The sequence below is a fragment of the Lonchura striata genome, chromosome 20, assembly GCF_050655825.1.
Source record: "Lonchura striata isolate lonStrDom1 chromosome 20, ASM5065582v1, whole genome shotgun sequence".
In the NCBI taxonomy this organism is placed as follows: Eukaryota; Metazoa; Chordata; class Aves; order Passeriformes; family Estrildidae; genus Lonchura; species Lonchura striata.
Genome location: NC_140722.1, coordinates 791,663 through 811,722, shown reverse-complemented (window position 1 = coordinate 811,722; position 20,060 = coordinate 791,663). Strand labels below are relative to the sequence as shown.

At 49.4% G+C, this 20,060-nt stretch overlaps 1 pseudogene across 1 annotated transcript; it reads left to right on the top strand.

Annotated features, from left to right (window-relative positions):
• The first annotated feature begins 42 nt into the window (after positions 1-42).
• LOC110473786 (fer-1-like protein 4) lies at positions 43-19,887 on the top strand (annotated as a pseudogene). The gene is made up of 16 exons (XR_014949725.1): positions 43-1,002; positions 1,281-1,440; positions 1,657-1,840; positions 2,589-2,774; positions 2,981-3,383; positions 5,556-5,786; positions 5,950-6,052; positions 9,092-9,226; positions 11,314-11,442; positions 12,766-13,053; positions 15,516-15,632; positions 16,738-16,890; positions 17,127-17,304; positions 17,912-18,036; positions 18,423-18,557; positions 19,656-19,887. The product of XR_014949725.1 is annotated as a fer-1-like protein 4 (transcript).
• Positions 19,888-20,060: the final 173 nt, after the last annotated feature.

The following is a 20,060-nucleotide window of genomic DNA, read 5'->3' as shown; positions in this document are numbered from 1 at the left end:
AGGTGTTCCAGCTGTAATCACCTGCCCACAGAGAGCCACAGGGTCTTCCTGTGGCTGCACTGGGGCAGAAACCTAGCCCTGCTCTGAGCCAGTGCTGGGCAGTGTTGCCTTCCCACCTCCTTCAGATACAGGTTTTTCTTCACCTATGTGACTGCAGTGGGGCCTCTGGGGCACTTTCTTGCCTTTTGCCTTGTTGCCTGATGTTTTCTCGGCAATTCCCCACTGCCCCTTATCCTGGAGTCTCATCCTGCAGGTCCTGAAGGTCAGTGACTGGTGTGAGGGGAGCTCAGAAATTATTTGTGCTGTAGAAAAGCCCAGGGAGAGAGGTTGAAAATCCTTTGGCCCAAAGCACAAAGATTTTTCCAATATTCAGGGATGTTCTGAAGATAGCTAAACCTTTGCCAAGTGGTATCCAGCACTTTCTCTGTGAACAGCTGCATGTCTCTTCTGCTGGTGAGAGTTCAGCAAGAACTGAGTGAGACTTGAGTTTTAGGAGAGACACAAGACTGGTGGGATCATAGCTCTGCCCTAACCCAGCAGGATATGGACACAAGGACTTCCTGTGAGAAAACAGATCTGTCCCAGCTCCATTGTTGGGGTGTGGCTTACCTGGGACTGCAGAAGCTGAATTGGTTACCCATGACTGCCTCGGTCTAGGTTTGACTGAGGGCTATGGGCTGGTGGGCTTTGTGGGAGTGGTTGGTAGGAATGGGTTAGTCCTAAGGTTAACACAGATGTCAGTCTGCATGAGGAACTTGCAACCACTGCCTCAGCTGTGCTCTGGAACACCTCTTTGCAGCCCTCTGTTCCTTGGAGATAATCTGGATGTGTCACCTGGCTGCTGATACCTCATGGTGCTCAAGGGGGACTTGTGCTGTCTCCAGGTTTTTCACGCAAAGAAGAACTTGCATAGGAACATTAAAGATGGATGTTGAGAAACTTGCATGGGAACTTACATAGAAACATTCAAGATGGATGTTGAGACAGTGTACAGCCAGCCAGGTATGAGAACTGCACCACATAACTGTGCCTGACCCTGGCTTAGTCTGAAACTGGTGTTTCCTTCATGCTCTGATGGGTCTGGTCAGAACCCTGGCTTTAAAGCACTTAATTTGCACGAAGACCAGAGATTCCTTCTCCACCCAGCTGTCTGAAAGCAGGTGACACCTCCTGCACCTACAGAGGCAGGGTCAGAGCCAGGGCACTCTTTCTGCAGATGGAGTTGGATGTGAAATGGTAACCTGGCTGCTCCCTAGGCAACTCCACATCTTCCTTCTCAGATCACAGGTTTTTCCAGAAGTGGGCAGTTACCAGTGACCCCATGGACACCCAGGCAAGTGTAAAAGGCTTTGTGAAGTGCAACATCTCTGTCTCTGCACGCGGGGATATTATGGGTTTCCTTCCCACCTATTCCAGGAACTAGGATGAGGACATCAAAAGGTAGGTGCAGTGGGATCTTGCATGGCCCTGGGGAACACAGCCATGTCTCTCGTCACACTACCTTTTTTGCCCCATTTTCCCCTCTTCTGATGGGCAAAGACCCAGTGAAAAAGACCTGTGGAGAGGCAGGATCCAATCTTCTGTCAGACAGTGAATTTCCCATCATTGTGTTCTGTGGACTCCAGGAGAGAGGCAGAACATGAATTTGTCTTTCAGGAATCTGCTGCTGCCTAAGAGATTCCCTTCAGAGAGACCCTGGGCCAGGGTCTGCATCAAACTGTATTGTGCTGAGGGCCTGTCCAGCATGAGAGCAGGCATCATGGGTGGTATCTCCAAGATCATAGGGGAGAGAAAAGTCTTTATTGACCCATATGTGCAGGTCTCATTCTGTGGGCAGCAGGTGAGTCTGAAGGGAAGCTGTGTTGGGACAGTCTGATTCTCCCTTGACTGTATGGCAGCATGTGTTGGGTTCATGGTGCCAGAATCCCACTGAAAATAGGCTGGGAGAGCCCAGGTGTTGCTGTCTTTAGCAGTGGTCTGAACTGTGTGGCCATGGTTGTGCAATGTCTGAATGAGAAGGCTGTTCTCTGCTTTTTTCTCTACAGAGAGCTGCTCATAGGACAGCCCCAGCCCTGGGCACAGCTGCTGGCTGAGCTACTGGCTTTGCAGGCAGAGATTCATATCCTTAAATATAGAGATAAATCCTGGAGCAGAAGTCCTTTTCCTGTGTCAAGCTGGCCTCAGCCTGAGACCCTTGAGAAATTTACTGAGATAATGACCCAGTTTTTGCACACAAGTCCAGTGTTTCTGATCCCGTAATATCCATTAATATGAGAATCAATCCCTGATTGGCAGTCTTGTGCGCCTGGCATGCTCCAGGCAGCCCTTAGATACCTATGAATCTGCTGCTTGTTTGCATTCCCTTGATTGTGTAAGTCATATCAGGGCCTTGGGACAGCCCCCCATTAATGAAACAGAGAGGAATTGAAAGAATGGTGATAGAAGCAGGAACACTTCCACCCCCAGAGCCTGCCTGGCACTGTCTGCAGGTGGTACAAGAGTGCATGCCATTCTGAGACAAGCTCTGAGGCATCCCTTTCTCTGGGCAGCACTTCGGATGTGTGACTTTCACACCTTCTCCTTCCCAGGGGGAAACATCAGTGGAGACCAACACTACTGAGCCTGAGTGGAACGAGCAGACACTTTTGTTGAGATGTTCCCTCCGATGTCCAGGAAGATAAAAGTCCAGGTGCTGGATGATGCCAGTGTCAGAGATGTGGCCATTGCTACACACTACATTGACCTGCAGGAGATCTCGGACCCTGACAGGAAAGGTGAGGCTTGGCATGGCTGCCTTGGGGCAGGATGTCTTGGGCAGCCCTGTACCATGCACTTTCTGCTTGGCATGCTGGTCTCCTGGGGTGGGAGCAGGAGTGGCTGAAGCATGCTGACATTCTGGTGTCCTGGGCAGTTCTTTTTGGGGAGGTCTCTCTGCAGCAGCACCCTGGAGCATAATGAAACCCTGTCCCTGTCTCTGCAGGCTTTAACCCTATGTTTGGCCAAGCCTGGGTGAACCTGTATGGCTCCCCCCAGAACTCAGCTCTGTGGGATGTCCACAAAGACTTCAATGAAGGCATGGGTGAGGGCATCTTCTACCGTGGTCACATCCTTATGGCCATCACATTGGAGATCTTCAGCAGCCCCAGTGCAGCAGAGAGGAAGCTTGGGTACAGGATGAGAGATGCTCTGGGAAAAATGAAGCTGAAGAAGAAAAGTGAAAAATCCAAGGAGAAAACTAAAGAACTGAGCCAGCTGCAGGGAGAGGGGGAAGCTGGGAGCTTTCAGGAGGCCAAGCAGCCCAGGGAGGTCACTGTGGAGGTGGGAGAGCTTCATCCACTCCCTGAGCTGAGTTCTCCTGTCCTGACATGGCTGATCCATGCCAAGTAAGTCTTCTATATCTTTCTATCCCACCTTTATTGGAGCTGTCACAGCTTCCCATTTTGATTGTTCTGGATGTTATTAGAGGTCAGCAATGCTCAGCAATGCAGCATAGGTTTCTCTTCCTTGCAATCCTGCAGCTTGCCATGGCTTAGCTGGCTGGGATTTCCTACTAGCTCTACGAGCCCTATGGTGTCTGCTTGATGTTTGCAGATGGCCAAGGATGGGGTCCCAAGGAAACAGACTTGTCAATAACAGCCATCCTTGTTTTGCTTCACAAGCAGTGTCCTAAGGGCTTGTTTACAGTGAGGAAGGAGAGGAGTACTCTTGGCATATGCTGTCCTATGTTGAGCAGGCAAGACACATACACAAGCTCTTCTGATACTTGCTCTGGGAATGCTGCCTAATTTGTCCCATAGGCCCAGGCAATGTCTTGGTGTTTGTATTGTACGGCCTGTGCCTGCTACTACTTAGTCCCATAGAAGTGAGAAATCTCGGCAGTATCCCATGCTCCTATCAGCCTCATTTGTCTGAGCATGTGCTGCTTCTCTACTAGAAACCCTGTGTGCTTGTGTGGGATGGAAAAGGGCAGATCCAGCAGGTTGCACCCATGTCCATGGTGCAGACCCCAAATCAGCCAATGAATTCCCTGTGAGGGAGACAGAGTTCAGCTTCTGCTCCCTTGCTGGATATGCAAGTGCATGTATTACGATATGGCATATGCTTTCTGTAGCAGTAGCCGTAAACTCCTCTGCCTGCTTTCCTTAGGTCTTACAGCTACCTACCCATGACACATGAAAAACCCTGTATGTATGTATGGAGCTACTGGGAGGATCAAGCCTGGAGACTCTGCATTTCCAACCGGATTGTCAGACTGGCAGAGTGCCTGGTTGCATGTTCAGGGTGTTTGTCTGTGGCATGCTCCTTCCTCATGTGCTTTCCTTGTTGCATGTGCTGTTGCTGTGTGAGATGTTTGCTGTCCTCACCATCTGTGCAAGTCCATGTCTCTCACAGGGCTTAGTCCCACTGGCCATTTAGACAGGGCTGGGTAGGCCGCATGGACTCATGTTGTGCAACTGCCTAGTGGTGCTTCCTGGAGGAGTGATGTAATATCATGTTTGTGACAACAAGTTCCTCTGCTGCCAGTCCTGAGCTGGGTGAGCCCTGGGCAGGTGATTGAGCAAGAAGACTCTCAGCCTCAGGTTGTCATGAAGGGGATACAGACTCTCCCCAGGGTCTTGCCTTTCTCTTTTGGCTTGAAAATATGAAAGTAGAGCTTAACACAGTGTGTTAGTGGCTGCTCGAGGCCTGAGACACAAGATGTTGTAACAACAATTGTTAAGGTTATCCTCAGGCTCTGGAGAGTCCTGGGTAGCATAGTGCTGATCTACAGCACTCATGAATCCCAGCTCTGCAGAAAGGCATAAGCCATTTGTGGCAAATGCATCCTTGCAAGGTTTTACTCTGACCCCTCAGCCAGGTGCAAGCTTTGTGAATATTGTGATTTCACTACAGGAGCAGGGGTTGGATGATGTGGGGAAGCTCTTGAGAAGATCACAGGCTAAAGCAGAAGACTGGCTCAGAGAGGTGCTTGAGGAATTTGTATCTGGATGCAGGTTAGCATGTCCTTGATGTCCTGAAGATTCTTGTTTTCAGTTTAGGAGGCCATATCATGTTCTGCCTCGGCTGTGTGCGGCCTTCTCTCTTCTCCTTTTGAGGTGGATGTGCAGAAGGAAATGAGGATGACTTGGGAAAAGGACCCTCCTTGTAGCTCTTCAAGCTTGGAGAGGAGATTCCAGTCCTGTTGTAAGAATCAGAGGGGTCATAGATGACAGCCTCAGAGTTCCTGGTCTCTCATGTGTTTCCTAAATGTGAAGGACATTTTCTTCACTCTTTTCAATCACATAGTCAAAAGACCAGTGTTTCAATCCCCATGACTACCCTTTGGGGGTCGTTATGCACTTCAGTCCACAGTAGAAAGGGAGCTTTAGGTGCTGAGAATCCCCAGTGTCCCTTCTGAACCAACAGGTTTGCAAAAGAGAAGGCATTGCAGAAATGCAGCCTCCTGACACATCTGGATTGGCACCAGGGATTTGGAGCTTGTGTCTTTGCTGTGAGCTGTGCTCAACATGCTGGGTGCAGAGGATACAGAGTCTGTGCTGCTTTTCTCATTGCAGGCAATATTCACTCAGCGCAGAGAGAGAAACAATAGCTCATCCAAATAACCTGGACAGATGTCGGACAAAATACCTGATGCACAACATTGTAAGTCGTGGGGTTTGGTGGTGGTTGGTGGGAGCGTGTGCAGTCCCTGCTCTGGTGAGACTTCTGGAGGATCAGCAGAAACTGAAGCTAAGAAGGAAACCTGGAGCTAAAACTCACTGTATCACTCATAGGCTTTTACTGTAGTATCTTCCAACTTCTACTCAGGGCAATACAATTTCCAGCACAAGGAAAAGAGACGGGGTTTAGCCATGGCTTTCCCCTGTTTTGTGCAGATGCTGTACCCTGATGCCTTCCTTCATCTCCACTGGGGCATATGTAGTTGAACACATGCATATTGCTGCCTAGTAGGTTGCTGGAGGCCTTTTGGTGCACCATATCCCTGCAGGCAGTTTTGTGGTGGCTCACTGAGATCCGCTACTCCTGGAAACTCAGCCCCTTGGCTGAGTATGTATCCAGCAGGTCTACAACAGCCATTCATCTATCTGTCCTTAGAAAGGGCAACACTTGGGCACTTATCACCCTGCACACAAGACTAGCTAGTGGAATGAGAGCACAATTACGTACCCTCCATCACAGCACAGCTGTAGAGTCATAGCCCCTGTCAGACTACAAAGCTTTGAAAGATGACATAGCTGACTACATAGCTGACCAAAATGCAGTGACAGCAGCAGGAAATAAAATTTAGGCATATCTGGGTCCCAGTTCATTCCCTCTGCTTCCTTGTGTGTCGTCACCTGAGCTATGGTGAAGGTATTTTGTTAAGCCTGAGAGACTCTGGAAGAGAGAACCTGCCACGTCCCTGTCCCAGATCACTGTCCTCAGCCCCGGCTAGCTTTCCTGCGGGGCGAGTAGGGTGAGTGGAAGCACCCTCCGCTGTACCCGGCTGGGCTTTGGAGAGAGCTTTGTGGGTCCTGAGGTCACTGCTGATTCCAACGGCGAGGAAATGAGGAGAGGCACTTGTTGGGGGCAAAAATCTGATGTTTATTGAGGTCCTGTGGATCCAAAAGCACCGGAGGGGGCCAGCCAACAAATGCCACTCGGGGGTGCTGGCAACAGGTTACATAGGGAGAGGGAGGGGGCCAATCAGCCAGTGGGGAACAGACAGGAGTGACTCTGTGGGGATTGACATCTGGGGGATCCAGTGAGGGATGGACAGGGTAGGGGTCCCAGGACCTCATCCAATCACTCGGTGCCCTGGATGGAAGTTTCCAGAGGTAGGGGAAGGGGCACCGAGTGACAGACAAGGCACTTGGGAGGGGGCAGGGAACTGGTTCCGCACCTTCCAGGGAAACTGACACTTGGGGAAAGGCGGGAAAACTCAGGGAGAAACCAATACAGTATGGGGGTACACTGGAACAAACCATGACAGAATAAAAATGTAATAAAACATATAAAACCACAACTCCACATCTCCCTCTTTTTTTTGTTTAAAAGGAAAGGGAAGAGAGAAGTAAAAATAACTTTTATAATACTAAAGCTAATGACAAATACAACAAAGGCTAACAAAAGTAAAAGTCCAGTTTGAACCAGGGATTGGATCCAACCAGAGTCCCCATCCTTCGAAAAGAGACCCCAGCCAGTCTGATGAGTCTTTCTTGAGATGTGTTATCATATTTGCATTTTGTCTATGGTGGCATGGGTGTCCTCTGCCTTAGAACTTAGATTCATACAGCTTTTGGCCAACATAGTCCACACGTTAACCTGAGGCTGAGGAATAATCCATGCCTGCTGGGGTCTTACGTTGATCGTGATGGTGAGAAGGATGTGGCTCAGTGTGCGTGACATCCTGGGTTGGATCTAAACTGTGACAAAATCTGAAAAATAACTTGAAGATACACTAACAATCAGGGTAGGGGAGGTCCAGCTCAAAAGGGAACAAAGAACCAAGGGAACTGGAAAGGGAAGAGGTAGACCCTAAAAGGGAAGATTTTTTCTGCCTTCTGAAGGCAGCATGTCCCACCTGAGGACTCTCCGGTTTGGCTTGGACTTTGGGGACATACGGCCTGACAAATTTGGAGGGGATCCATCTCAGGCCTGAGGGCATGGATACACAAGCATATCCCCGTCCCCAGGTGACTAAGTCATAGGGCCCCTCCTGCCGCCAGGTCTCAGGATCTTTAATGAGAACCGGTGGCTTTTCCCTGACCTTGTCCCTGACCTTGTCCTGCTTGTGGTTGTTAAAGTGGCAAGTGATTGGTGGATTTAAACATTCAAAAGCGCAGTTAAGAAAGTTAATGGTAAAGAGGGCCCGTGCTAATTGAACCTGGGGGACTCTACCTTCATTATCGGCTGTTGTTTTAACATCCGTTTAAGACTGTCCTGGTTTGTAAGATAAGCTTGTATTCTATTTGCCATCTGTTGGAGGTTGGGCAGGTTTGTTATCTCTTCCAAGAACAATGGTTTTCTCCGAAGAGGTAATCATTTGTTAATGGGCCATTGACTGACTCACTGCAGGCCTGGTAACGTAACACCATCCCATTGTGAGATGCTCCACCCAGAGGGGGAAGCCAAGCAGTCTTTTATTGTATAAAGGGGTACCTTTTGGGAGACAGAGCAGCTCTCTCTTTGCAGGATTCCCAGAGAAGCAGCTCCTTCGGCAGGATTCCCAGAGAAACGGCCGGAGCGCGGTGAGGCGGCGGCGGCGGAGCTTGGAGGCGGCCCTGGCGCAGAGGAAGAGCGACCCAACTGCCACCAGATCTTCAGAGAAAACTATACCCTTCTAAAGATCACCACTTCAGCTGCAATTCAACAGCCACTGCAAGAGGAGCAGCTGTCATTTCAACCGGACTACTATCAACACCCCGACTCCTCAGGGTGTCAGGTTGTGGACTTCATCACTAGTTTTGTTTGTACCAATTGCATTTGCCTTTTTAAATTGTTATTTAGTTTCTCCTAGTAAAGAATTGTTACTCCCATTCCCATATCTTTGCCTGAGAGCCTTTTAATTTAAAAATCCTGGTAATTCAGAGGGAGGGGGTTTACCTTCTCCATTGCACAGGAGGCTTTTGCCCTCCTTCACAGACTCCTGTCTTGTCAAACCAAGACAAAGACTCTGGTGAGTCCTCTCCACCACGGCCTAGCCTGATGGGGAATAGGCGATGCCAGTCTTGTGCTCTATTCCCCATTGCTGTAGGAAGCTGGCGAACTCCTTGGAGGTGTAACCTGGGGCATTATCTGTTTTGATTAATTTGGGGACGCCCAGCATAGAGAAAGCCTGTATCAGATGTTTTTCGATATCTGAGGCTTTCTCCCCTGTGTGGGCAGAGGTGAAAACTGCCCCAGAGAAGGTGTCAACAGATACATGGACGTACTTCATCCTCCCAAACGAATGGATGTGAGTAATGTCCGTCTGCCACACCTCACAGGACTTCAGACCCCTAGGGTTGGCCCCTGCGCTCACCGATGGCAGGGGGAGCGACTTACAGGATGGGCATGTGGCCACAATGGCCCAAGCCTGGTCTCGGGTAAGGTGGAACTGTCTTACCAGACCTGGCGCATTTTGATGGTAGAGCTGGTGGCTTATTTTAGCCTGTTGGAATTTATCAAGGAGCGGCGCCATTTGCACGGGGGCGGCAGTGAGGGAATCGGCCCACCTATTGCCCTCGGCCAAGAACCCCGGCAGGTCAGTATGTGACCTGATGTGCATCACATAGAACGGTTGCTCCCGGTGGGAGACCAACTTAATTAATTTTGAGAGCAACCTATTCAAGGCATCGTTGGAAACACCTTGCAGGATTGCATCCTGTGCTCTAGACACTACACCTGCTACATAAGCCGAATCGATGACCAAATTAAAGAGTTCAGAGAACCGCTCGAACGCTCTAACGACGGTGGCCAACTCAGATATCTGAGGGGAGCCTTCCACCTCAACAACATATGCCTCCCACTGCTGAGTTTGAGGATCTTTCCAAGTCACCACAGACTTGTGGGACCCTCCAGATGCGTCAGTAAAAACTGTTAGGGCTTTCAAGGGTTTCTTGCTCTGAATTCGCTTTGTTGATAGTGTGAATTAAATCTCTGAATTAAAAATTTTGTGGGCCGGTCTCAAAACTGAAATTTTGCCTGTGTAGCTATCTAGAGCAAATTGTAATGATTCATTTTCCTGTAACAGGTGTTCCAACATAGCCTTTGTGAATTGGCCTGATTCTAATTTAATGGGAACATGAATGCATTCAAAGTCACACCCTGCCAACTCCCGAATCCGCGCTCTAGCCTTGCGGATTAGATCTGCCACCAGCTCTTGTGGTCTTGTCATTCTCTTGGACCGGTGGTGACTTAGGAAAACCCACTCTATGATGGAGAGTGGGTCCCTTCGGTCCTGGTTACCCTTCCCTAGGGTGTCTGTCCACTGAAAGATAACACCATGGAGGTGTGGCAGTCTGCCCAATATGATGAATTTGAAGGGCAGACCTGGATCGTACCTGTGGGCCTGCCTGGCAGATATTGTCTCCTGAACCCTCTCTAACGCAGCCTTGGCCTCTGTGGTGAGTTCCCTGGGAGAACTAGGCTCTTCCCCCCCTTTCAATAAATCAAAAAGAGGGGCTAGGTCTTCGTTGGTGATACCTAACCAGGGTCTCACCCAGTTCACGCATCCACACAGCTGCTGAACATCAGCTAGGGTCTGAATGTTATTTTTGATTGCCAATTTTTGTGGAACAATGGTCCGCTTGTTTATTTCCAAACCAAGGTACCTCCAAGGTGGCATCCGTTGAATTTTATCTGATCGCAGCTCGAACCCCACAGCAACTAACGCATCAGTTGTCAGGTTAAGCGCGTGTGTAAGTAAATCGCTGTTGGGGGCACAAATGAGTATGTCATCCATGTAATGTTGTATTATCACGTCCTCGGTGGCTGCACGCACAGGGGACAGCAATGAAGAAACGTACCACTGGCAGATAATAGGGCTGTTTTTCATGCCTTGTGGTAGACATCTCCAGTGATATCTCTTCATTGGGGCTTCTTGGTTGGTGGAAGGAACCGAGAAGGCAAAATGTGGCATGTCTTCAGGATGTAGAGGAATTTGGAAAAAAAAATTTTTTATATCAATGACTGCCAATTCCCAATTTTCAGGTAACATTGTGGGGGACGGCATCCCTGGCTGGAGAGGACCCATGTCTTTAATGACTTTATTTATTGCACGAAGGTCGTGAAGGAGGCGCCACTCGTCTTTGCCAGGTTTCTTGAGACCAAAGACGGGGGAATTCCAGGGAGATGTTGTTTCCTGGATGTTCCCCTGAGCGAGCTGCTCATCCACAAGCTCCCGGAGCACTTTTAATTTTTGTTTGTTGAGCGGCCACTGCTCTACCCAGATTGGTATATCTGTAAGCCAATCTAACTTCTGAGTAGGACGCTCCTCAGTGGCCGCTACCCAAAAAACCTGGGGGATCGGTATGTCAATTGTGACCCCCCATTGGGCCATTAGGTCCCTCCCCCACAAGGGTTCCGTATAGACCAATACAAATGGACGCAAAAATAAGCTGATTGTTCGTTTGGCCCCTCAAATTTTACGATGCTCTTTGATTGTTTGGCCAATTGAGAACCCCCTACACCCTGAATCTGTCCTGCCACATCCTGCAATTCCCATTGTGATGGCCAGTCCCGCGAGCGGATGACTGTCACGTCTGCCCCTGTGTCGAGAAGTCCATTGAGATATTTGTGCTCCCCGCCTTTCCACATGTAGCATGAAATTTTAGGTCTTTCCTTCCCCAGTATCTGGGCCTGACACACCTGGTAGATTTTGTCGGGTGTCTGCTTCCATATGTCTTCGGGGAAAACTGGAGGCCCAGATACAGGAATGGCTTGGGCGATGATTTTGCCCTTGGGGAGGAAGACTGGCGGGTGAGCATAGTGCAGCCACAAGACCAAGTGTTTAGGATGTGCAGATGTCAGACTTGGTGCAATGGTGATGTCGAGTGGTGTGAACTTTGTGTCCCCAAGAACGATACACTTACTGTGGAGGTTCCTCCAGGTTCCAGAGTCCTTGGTGTCAACAGTAATAAGGTGCCAATCTGTATCCTTCAGATGTAAAGGTTCAGTCAGGGCCAACCTATAAGGAGAGAAATTTGATTTAGTATTAAGAATGGGCCTGGGGTGGTCAGGATCCCGGCCAAGCCAGGCTTTTGAAATGAAATTCACATCCTCCCCCATATAGGCTGGTTTGTCAGCCGTAGTCAAATCCGATAGGGTGTAGTTTCTAGTGGTGATGTTTTTGTCCCTCCCCTCCTCGGATGTTGATTGTCCCACCATATTTATTTCTGTGCGCAGGGAGAGACTGCGCTGGTCTATTAGTTTTTTTGCTTCCCCCCTGGGTTGGGGGCACCTCGCCCTTGCTGCTGCTGTCGGAATTTTAAAAAGTTGTCCCTCAATGGGCATTGTGGAGCCCAATGGCCTCTTTTATTACAAAGATTGCAGGGTCTATCTGAATTAAATCCTCTTGGAGGTGACCTTGGAAAGCAGCGTTTGGGAGCAGGAGTAGTTGATGGGGTGACGGCTTCAGCGAAGGAGACTCTCCTGGATGGTGCTCGGGGAGTCCCCTGTGAGTCTCTGGGTGGGATGGTCACCTTGCGGGAGCAGACGTCCAGCATGCTTTGTAATGTAGGCTCCGGATCGAGAGGGAGACTCAAGATGGCTTGCCTGCATGCCTCGTTGGCATTTTGCCTGGCAACCTCGGTGATCATGCCTCTCCTGAGGCCCTCGTCCGGAACCTGTGCCTCAATGGCTCGGCATAGACGATCCACAAAACTCACAAATGACTCTAATGGCTCCTGCTTTATAGATAAATAGTTAATAGTTGGGCCGGCAGGCCTTAGTTTAAAAAAGGCCTTCTCCACTGCCTTTGCAGTGACTACTAAAGCCTCCCTGGGAATTTTTTCAGCCTGCTTTGGCCCAAATTCCCAATCCCCAGCCCCGCACAGATGGTCAATTGATAACATTCCCCCATCCACATCCGTAGAGGTTTCTGCATTAGCCCAGAGGTCTGGCAAAAACTCCCTCACTTCCCGCCTCCATGCGGACTCCCAAACTAAAAACTCAGTCTGAGTTATTAAACATGAAAAGAGAATTCGCATGTCTGCGGGAACATACTCTGCAGAGGCAAGTGTTGCCTTTAACATCCCTCTAAAAAACTCGCTTTCACAGCCGAATTCCTTCTGGGCCTTGCAGAGGTCTTTGATGACTTGTTGTGGAATGGGGGACCACTGTGCGAGGGGCCTGCCCCCCTGCCGTGGGGTGAAGGTGACAGGGGCAGCAGAGAAGGCAGGCAGGGAATGGGGCAGGCCAGAGTTCCCACGCTCCACCCCCCCGCCGCCCTCACGTGACCCCAAAGCATGGGAACTGGGGGAGGAAGAGGAGGCAGAGTCAGGGCCAGGAGGAGTGGCTGATGGAAAGCTCTCCCCAGAGGTGGAGCTGGGGGACGAGATGTTAAATAATTCAACAGGGGAGGTGACTGAGGTGGGTGGAGGAGAGAAGTGGGAGGGAAAATCTGGGGAGTGGAAGGGGTTGGCTGTTGGTTGGAAGGGGTTTCGGGAAGAGGCTGGAAAGGGATTGTGGGAAGAAGGAGCACATGTGGACGGAAAAGCCATGCGGTCCCTGCCATCTTGTGTCCTTTGAGAAGAGGGGAAACCATTTTGTGGACTGTGGGATAAGGAGTTAGGAACAGAATCAGGGAGACTAAAGCTTACAGAATGTCTACGGGATGGGACTGTACATTGCAGGGAAACAGGGGAACTGGGAGAGTCCAGAGCAGTGCCAGCACTGTCCTGGTAGGTGTTCCGAGGATTCTCAGAGGGGCCAGAATCTTCCTGTGGATATAGCCAGGATGCCTGTCTAAGAATCCCCGGTTTTTGGAAAGAGAGAGAAGAGAGAGGGGTAGGATTTTTAGAACTGGGGTTTGTTTTGTCAGCCCATGGCTGTGGCAGAGCTTCATAATTGTTTTTAATAATATCCCTAATATGCAGTGCCAAATAAGTAAATTTGGACAAGGAAGGATTCCCCTGCTTGAGGATTTCCCTTCCAACATGGTCCCAGAAGGGGACTTGGTATAATATGGTTGCAAAAATATCTGGGAAGCTCTGTGACACCCAGCGGACAAACCTTTTAACATCTGATTTTTTAAACTTTTTATCCCCCCCAACTAGGATGCCCACAACTTGGGAATATAGTCTCCTCTGTGGCAGGGTCAGCTTTGCACCCATGCTGACAGATTTTAAGGTGTGCCACAAAGTCTACAGCCAGGAGAATTACAACAAAAAAGAAAAGACTACCCTGAACAACTTAGACCACCTGCCCTTCAAGCTCCCCACACCCCGGGAAAGGGAGCTATAACAAGAATGTGGGGTCTTTTCCCTACACCCAGTGAGCAAGAAAAACTCCCCAAAGAGGGAATCCCTCCCCCCAACCCTGGGGAGAAAAGGAAAACCCTTAAAAAAAGCAGGAATTTAAGCCCCAAGGACCCCCTCACTCACCAGCAAAAAGGGTCCGGCCACGTCCAGGCAGAAATGAAAAATCCAGGCTGCAGACATGCCGAAGGGGGCACCGACTCCGGTGGTGCCGACCAGAGCTGCCGGTGCCTTCCCCGGGAGCGCCGCCCACTAAAACGTGGGTCTGCTCCCACCGGGATAATTTGACGGCCGAAAGGATAAATCCACGGGTCTCCTGGACTCTGAGGGTCCTTTTCCGTGGGGTCAGGCTCTCTTCTGGCCCCCTGGGGGGAGCCGAATTGCTGCTTCCCCGCCCCAGACCCCTCTCCTCAGCCCCGGCTAGCTCTCCTGCGGGGCGAGTAGGGTGAGTGGAAGCACCCTCCGCTGTACCCGGCTGGGCTTTGGAGAGAGCTTTGTGGGTCCTGAGGTCACTGCTGATTCCAACGGCGAGGAAATGAGGAGAGGCACTTGTTGGGGGCAAAAATCCGATGTTTATTGAGGTCCTGTGGATCCAAAAGCACCGGAGGGGGCCAGCCAACAAATGCCACTCAGGGGTGACGGCAACATAGGGAGAGGGAGGGGGGCTGATCAGCCAGTGGGGAACAGACAGGAGTGACTCTTGTGGGGATTGACATCTGGGGGATCCAGTGAGGGATGGACAGGGTAGGGGTCCCAGGACCTCATCCAATCACTCGGTGCCCTGGATGGAAGTTTCCAGAGGTAGGGGAAGGGGCACCGAGTGACAGACAAGGCATTCGGGAGGGGGCAGGGAACTGGCTCAGCACCTTCCAGGGAAACCAACACTTGGGGAAAAGCGGGAAAACTCAGGGAGAAACCAATACAGTATGGGGGTACACTGGAACAAACCATGACAGAATAAAAATGTAATAAAACATATAAAACCGCAACTCCACAAGAACCCACCTAAGAGATGAGTTTTCTGGCCTTGCCAGTCCACAGTGGGTGTACACCCTGAATTTCTTCTGGATTTCATTATTAGTTTTGATTAATCCCAAAGTTTCTACTCATATGTGTACACTATCTCTGATATGCACTAATAATGGTGAAAGCCAATCCCTGTGTTGCAGTTTCCTGCAACTTCATAATCCCACACTACTGTGGCCTCAAGTTAATCCTTGGCCAAAGTCTCCAACAGGCACTATCTGGAGCCTCAGACCACCAGCTTCTGGAATGTTTATTCCTTAGATATCTTTCTGCTCCAAATGATTTTAAAGCTCCTGGACTTCTGTTACTGGATCATATTGGCCAGGCTGATGAGTTACCATAGTCTCCAGTTCATGGCACCCTTTTGCTAAATGGCTTGTGACAGGTTCATGGAGGTTTGCTCTCAGCAACTGGGCAGTGAGCCATGATGAGGTCAGGGTGCAATGGAGCGAGATGGATGTAGTCAGCACAATAGGCTCCCTGCAGACTCCCCATGTGGGGTGGTAGTGGGGCAGGGCTGGTTGTGTGACAGCTCTGCTTTCTGTTCAGATCCTGTATTCAAAGCAGGGGCTTCGTGTGAGGCAGCACCTGACCCAAGACAATGTCAAGGAGAAGGCTAAGGAGACCAGGAGGATCCTGGCAAAGATACGCTTCATGGCTAAAGAAGTACAGTGGCTCCTAGGGAACCCTGTTCTGAGCTGGAGAGGGTAGGCAAGGAGAGGATACTGAGCTGGTTGCTAGGGCTCTCACCAGTTTAAACTGAAGCTTTTCCTCTGCTGTCTTCCCTCACTATGTAAAATTCCAAGTTCCAGCTGCTGGAAGTTACCATGTGATAGCTCTAATGGAGGGATGAGGCCAGGCAGCTTTGCAGGGCTGTTAGTGGTGGAGCAGGGCTCCAAGCAACTCTGCAGTGGGTAGGAGGCAGAGCTGGGCCAACTCCAGGCCTCCTGGGCCTCTCCACCCCACCAGCCCAAGGCCTTGTCTGCAGCAGACAGTTTGCCTTGGAAAACTTGCCTGTGCTGCTTGCACTTCCACCAGGGTCTGACCCTAGATACTTTCTGCAGATTCAAACTTGCATTGGAATAAATTCTCATCCATAGCAGAAACTCTCCACATTCAGAGTTTCATTGTTTGTATTTTAAGTAACTGAAAAAAATCAGTGTGTTGCTGTAGCGTCAACCAGAATGTCATGTTTGCTGACATAAGGTGGACAGATACTGTTGAAGTTTGGAGAAGTCTTTCACCAAGTGAAATAATTTTCACATCTTTAGCTATGTGAGGGTAGAGTGATGTATAATTGTAGTGATTGTGTTTTTCTTCCCAAGTCACTGTTTCTATGATGGAGCCCTGCTGCTCTGGGGATGATTGAAGACTTGCCTGTCCACAGGAAGAGGGAAATGAATTCTTTGGTTTTCTTTGCTTGTGTGTGAAGCTTTTTCTTTCCCTATTAAACTGTTTTTATCTCAATCCACTACTTCTTTCACTTTTACGTTTTGAATCTTGTTTCCAATCACACCAAGAGACAGTGAGTGATGGGCTGCATGGTGCTGAGTTGCCAGCCAGAGTTAAACCACAAACACCTCCAGAGCTATATTGCAGGGCTGACTTTCAGAAGTATGTGGCCAATGTTAGGTCCTTTATTTCTGGATCTCTAAACTGCCATTGCTCAGCAGTCCCTCCCGTGAGGAGACAAAGCTTTCACCATGTCAATAGAAGGAGGATGACACATGCTGTTCCTCTGATGTGATGTTCCTCCCTTCCCTCCCTCCAGCCTCGGTGCACTCTCCCTGATGTACTCATCTGGATGCTCAGCAACAACAGGCGTGTGGCATATGACAGAATTCCTGCACAAAACATCCTCTACTCAGTAGTTGAAGAGGAGAAAGGCAAGGACTGTGCAAAGATCCAGACTGTCTTTATGAAGGTAGGGTTTATACCAAAACAGTGTGCTCGTTTGCTTCATGCTGTTTCCCCCTCCTTGCTTTCAGCCCTCCTTCCTGAAATCCTGGAGTTCACAAGGAAACACAGCTCTCACTCCACCACTGCCTTTTGCCTCTGCTGATATGGTGCTCTCTCTCCTATGCTCTTTGGTCAGTCCCAGGCTGATGGTGATCATCTTGGTCTGAGATGTGAAACCTGCTAAACCTTCTGTGCTTTCAGGTCCCTGGCTTACACACTGGTGAGATTTTTGCCAAACTGGAAATCTACATGTGGCTTGGGGTAACCAAATACGCGAAAAACTGTTTGGCAGAGCTGCCTGAGGAGTTCCTTTCTGAGAGTGAGCAGGAGATAGCCCAGCTCTCAGCATACAGCCCTCCCAGCCAGCTCAACAGGGATGGTGAGTGCAGATACCAGTTCTTCACATAAGCAGGAGAGCAGGGAGTTGACAGGTCCCATCCATAGATTAGCGTCTGTGGTGATGTATTGTACCCCCCCAATCCTTCACCTCCAGGCCACACTGATCTGGGAATTGTAATATGTCTGAGAATTAGGACCTGATCTAGGGTTGTCTTCAGAGCATGACTGGGATAGGCACATACAATTTGATCTCATAAGGATGTATTTGTACATTTACAGGTAAAGCAGCAGACAGGATGGGCCCTTTGTAGGCATTGAATATGTTACCAAATTGGCAATGAGCATGAGTTCTGCCCTTCTGATGAGGCTTGGTGGTGCTCCCCTGCAGTAGATGCTCATAGCAGAACAGTGCACATTTCACATGTTGTATGTCATGTACTTCCCAGAGATGTCTGCAGAGCCCACTGAGCTTGTCTGGCTTGACTAAAGCTTTTGAGATGTACTGGCCTGAGAACCACAGTCCCTAGAATTAGTAGCTGTTTGTCACAGAATGTGCCCACTCCTATCTGGCTGGCCTTCTCCTTCAGACATTTTTTTGGCCTCATACAGGACTTTTTTGGGGACTTCCTCTCTCCTTTTTTTCCCAGACTTCAGCTATTTCCAGCTCTGAGCCCATCTGTATCAGGCTCGAGGGATCCTTCCTGCAGATGATAATGGCCTTTCAGATCCATTTGCAAGAGTGGTGTTTTCAACTCATTGCCAGACCACTAGGGTGAGACCACTTAAACTCTTGCCTCTGTCATCTTGGGAACCTGGGGAGAGAAAAATGACTGTGCCCTCACTGACATGTTTAAAGCCAGTGCTTTGGCAGTCCTTCTGGGACTTTTGTATGTCCAAGCAGTCAGGTATCTATGCTCTGAGCAGTGTGGATATGTTCAGGGAATATTTGACAGTCATTGAGCATGGTCTCAAAGGTTGAGTGGCATGTACTAGTTGACCTTGAGTGCTGATCCCACACTTTTACCACATCACTCCTGCTAGCCACCAGCTGCATGTAGCTGTGTGAGAGAGGGAATCAGCCCAGAGTTCCTCACTTTACTGCATATGATTTATTTCCACTGAGTGTGGAACACTTGGGCCTTCTGTCTCCATCTGCAGATGCTGGAGGAGACACTGAGCCCTATGTGGAATGACCTACTTTTGTCTGACCAGGTCATTATTGATGGGAAGAAAAAAGAGTTGAAAACAGAGACCCCCATCATCATAATCAACCTTTTCAGCCACAATAAATTTGTAAGTATGCTGCCCTCCTTCTGTTGTTTTTGGAAGAGGGAATGCAGAGGATCTCTGAGTGCTGCCACTTCTCTGGTTTCCATGGACCAGCTTGGTGCTTGTCCACTGCTAACAGTGATTCGTGGGGACTGTGGCTGAGGTTGAGACCTTCTGACTCAGAGATACTCTAAATTCATCAGAGGCTGATGAGTACTTGTTGGATCCAGGATCTCTTATTTTTGAATAAACATGCCTCCTTCTTTGGCAGGCTCACATTGCAGAAGGCTCATATCCTGAGGGAATTGATATTGCTTTTAGGGCTATTCCTTCCCCTGTGTCCCCACATGCCATCGCTCATCCCTCCTCAATCCTCCCTTTTCTCTCTTTATTAGTGCTTTAAAGTCACACTGTCCCCTATAGCCTCTTTGTTGTCCTAAGTCTAATGACATAACTTGCACCAGGTTCTCCTGTGTAACTCAGCTTTCCTGTGGTTCCAGTACAAGACAAACCCTGTCATATTGGGATGAGTCCAGAGGAGGCCACCAAGATGGAGCACAGGACAAAGGAGGAGAGCTGAGTGTATTCAGCCTACAGAGGTTGAGAGAAAGCCAGTGTATTTTTGCTGTCTGCAGCTACTTGGTGGGAAAGGATGGAAAAGCTCAGTTCAGATTTCTCATGGAAGGTACCAAGGGGCTCAATGGCAAGCAATGAGCACAAACTGGCAAGGAAGAAAATCCATCTTGATATAAAAAAGCAATTTTTACACAGAGGTAGAACACATGCTGGGCTTGTAGCTCAGAAAGCTTGTAGTGTATCCATCCTTGGAGATACTCAAACCCTGTCTGGAGGAGAATCTCAAAAACCTGATCTAGCTTTGATGTCCTCTGTGCATGGTGCCAGGCCATTTGTCAAGTTCTGCATGGAGATGAACTGGGAGTTAAGTGGAGCTGCTGTAGACATGCCTTTATCTGTTCCTAGCTCTGGATGGAGCAGAAAAAATCAAAGCAGATGATAACAAAAGTAGTCTTGTACTGTCCCAGATTGGCTGGAATTAGTGGTGGTCTTTGAGGTGGTGAGATACCACATGGATGATTTGAGTAATTTCCCTCTTTCCTGCAGGGCTCCCCTGATTTCCTTGGGCAGGCCTTTGCTGTCCCACAGGTGAAGCTGGTCGATGAGCCTTATACTAAACCTGCCCTGCAGTTCTTCGATTTCTACAGAGGCAGCAAAGCAGCAGGAGAGCTCATTGCCACTTTTGAGCTGATTGAGCTCGATTACAGTGGCTATTTGGAGGTAACAGGCTTGTAGGAAGCTGTACATGTCTGCCAGCTCTCTGAGGAGAGCTATGTGGGTGAGGAGCTGGTTGCATGGGGCCCACCAGAATTCCAAGTTGGAAGCCATATCTGGCTTTCCAAAGAGAGGAGGCTGCAGGGACAGCCTGTGAGCGTAGAACTAGAAGGAGGGAGAGAGGGGGCTTGGTATGGCATGGAATAGAAGTGACTTGCATCACCTGCTGTGTCGTGG